At 33.9% G+C, this 3434-nt stretch overlaps 1 pseudogene; it reads right to left on the reverse strand.

The window, feature by feature from the left end:
- Window positions 1-2051: 2051 nt before the first annotated feature.
- The window catches only part of LOC107020112, an 11524-nt pseudogene continuing 10141 nt past the window's right edge, over window positions 2052-3434 (reverse strand).

A 3434-nucleotide genomic window follows, 5' to 3' on the forward strand; every position in this document is an offset into this window, starting at 1 on the left:
CTGGTTAGAATAATCTGAAAAGGACATAAAATATCCTTAATGTATTAGAAATGGTACAAAACTACTCTACATTTATCTATTGGCTCCAAAATACACTTCTCATCCACCTATTGACTCCAAAATACCCTTGTCATCCACCATTGGGTTCAAAATTGACCACTTATTTCACGGTTTTTAATTTAAATTATTTAAATAATTTGTTAAGTACGAGACGCTCAACTATTTGTTATAATTTAACTTATTAAAATAATTTATAAACCAACCAACTGCCTAATCATTACTAATTTAAGTCTAGCCCAGTTAATAAACCCGTCCAAAGGTTATGCTCTTCTTAATCAATTTCTCCTACGTTTAAATTATTAGTGTTTTAATAAACTATTCATTCAACATTAACAAACAAACAACCTTGTTGGCTTCCAAACAAGACCAGTTAACTAGTTATAATAACCAAACGAATTATAAAGATTATTCATTCAACATTAACAAATGAACAACTTCATTGACTTCCAAACAAGAGCTAAAGATAGTAATTGTTGACACCCAATTTTTGACTTTCCCAATACAAATTAATTATCTAGTGATTTGAAATAATTAAATTTATAAAAAACAAAATATTTTCAAGTTATTTTTTAAATAGTTTTTGTCACTTTTTATAATTTTTAAGTAAAATATATGCTTACATAATTATTTATATAATTAGTATATTCGATGAATATTCGAAAATCATCTCAAAAGAAAGTATTTCGTTTTAATTGGATACTTTATTAATTAGTTTGCCTTAATTATAGGCTATATTTTAAGCTAATTATTATATAATTAAGTTAATTATTTATATTGTTAAGATTAAAAAGCTCGTTAGTCAATTATATTAATTCGTCTTTCATTGGCTAAGTTCGTAATGCAATTCACCATAAATTGTAACTCATTAGTCAAATCTTCCAAAACCATTTTGGGCCCTTTTACTCACATTTCTGCAGCCCAACCCACTTCTCCTATACAAAAGACCCATCCAAATCCCAGTCCACCATCTCGACCCAATCCAGCGACCCGATCTGACCACTTTTCCCTTTCTAATTTCAACATTCACATCAACTGTACGCAGCAGCTATACGTGTCAAGATACACAGCAAACAAACGGCAAGTTCACGCTTTGCTCGCGTACAACACAAGACGAGAACTTCGTTGTCTTCTTCCTCCAACGTCCCTCTTAGTCCAATACAGTCGCATCAGCAGCAAGCCACGCGATTCCTTCCTTTTACCTCGAGATTGATCCACGTAGCTCTGCCAAGGACTTGAGAATCAATCCAGACGTTCATTCCCCTTTCCTCTTTTAGAATGGGGCGAAAAAATAAGAGGAAAAGATGTCTTCCCTTAGGGTGTGTTTGGTATGAAGGAAAATGTTTTCCATGGAAAATGTTTTCCTAGAAAATGTTTTCTAGAAAAACAAGTTATTTCTAACTTGTTTTCCTATATTTGATTAGTGAGTGGAAAACATTTTCCGGAAAACAATTTCTAGTGTTTGGTTGGTGAGTGAGGAATTTTTTTAGGAAAATAATTTTCTATGCTCTTTCACCCCCAACCCCCTCCCCACTAGATCTTGATACTTTTCTATAATTTCTACACAAACTATCAAATACTAATCCTTTAAAATAAGATCTTTAATTTTACAATAAATATAAGATATTTTAAGTATCGAACTGTCGTTTTAATCAAAAAAAATAACTTGAAAATAGCGTATTATACATCAGTACATGCTTTTAGCTAACACTATACTATACAGTGAGCCTTGAAGTTTTTCACATTATTGTGCACAATTGCTCATCTGTGTACACCACACACATATCAAACAGTAAGTTGTATAAACATATCATAATAATATAATTGTGAATACTTAGTTCAATAACACCATTAAATCAACAAACTAACAATTTGTAAACATGTAAAACAACTTTGTCTCAAGCACACAAATCAAATTCAAGCAAAAAGATATCAAGTCCACTAATAATAGTAGTACTATATAGAGTTATGTTCTTCCTAATCTCTTATACATTCTATTTATGTAGTCGCTTGAACCTTTCCAACCAAACCTTATGAAGATTTTGATTTTTAGCCATGAATCCCTTAGCTAAAGTATCACTTTGTACCAAATAGTCAAAAGCATCCCCTAAGAACTCTTCCCCATAACCTTCAATTGCCATAACTTCTTCATACAACCTTGTCACATCTAATCGGCTATCAGCTATCTTACTTATTGTCGTTGCCATTTCTCCAAGTTTTGTTGAAATATCACCGACCACATCTTGCACATCAGAAGGACGATTTCTTTTACGACTTGACTTGACTTAAGAAGTTTCACTCACATCTTGCATTCCATTCTCCTTAGATGGTCCTTCAATCTCATCTTCATTACCTTTCTCTGAACTACAATCCAAGCCTATTAGCACAATCACCCCTAGCTCGATCATTCTCATAGACAAGAGACATTTCTTCAAACATATCAACCTTGTTGTTGATGAACTTATCATGACTAGGATGCGCCTACAATATAAATGAAAAAAAATGGTATTAAACAAGAGACATCAACATATAACACAATTGTAACATAAACTTCATGAAATGGCAAAATATAGAACTAAAACCACCCAACTTTTCTTCTTTTCTGTAACAACCTGTTTAGTAGGTTCGAGCAGTAAAAAATTATTTTGGAAATAACTGACTGGGTCGACGGATCACGCGACGGACCATCATGGTCACGACGGACCGTCGAGGGTCTTCGTTCCAAAACACTTCAACTCTGAAATCTGGGTACTGAGATCGACTCTCTGAACTTCACGACGGAACTGCAGGTCGGACCGTCGTAGGTACAACGGACCGTCACAAACCCTTTACTGAATTTAACTCTCTGAACTTTGTGACGGACCTGCAGGACGGACCGTCATTGACACGACGGACCGTCACAGGTTGCGTAATCCCAACTGGGTCGGATTTCTGCTAAAGGTTTTAAAGGGGTGTTTTGGACTATTCATGACAAACTTTATGAAATTAGTGGGGTAAGTTTAATAATTTATTTACTTGGGGGTTAAAGGAGATAACCTTGAAATAAATAATGGGTTACTTTTATCATAATGAATTATATGATAATTAGGGTAAAAGAAAAAGAATCTGGAGAAGAAAAAGAAAAAAAGACAGAAAGGGGAGAACGAGCGAGAGAGAGAGAACGAAGAGGAAAGCAAAAGGCTTTGGGGAGATAGCTTGCTTGATCATGATTCTTCGGTGGAGGTAGGTTATGGTTTATGTCTATGTGATAGATAAACTCTAAATAGCGATTGATATGTATTGGGTGGTATTGTAAAGTCTTCTATATACTTGATTGTGTGTTTGTATGTTGTGATCGTATAATTGTGGTGGTTAGAATGATGAGATTGTTGAATCTT

This window comes from Solanum pennellii, chromosome 5, assembly GCF_001406875.1.
Source record: "Solanum pennellii chromosome 5, SPENNV200".
Classification (NCBI taxonomy): Eukaryota; Viridiplantae; Streptophyta; class Magnoliopsida; order Solanales; family Solanaceae; genus Solanum; species Solanum pennellii.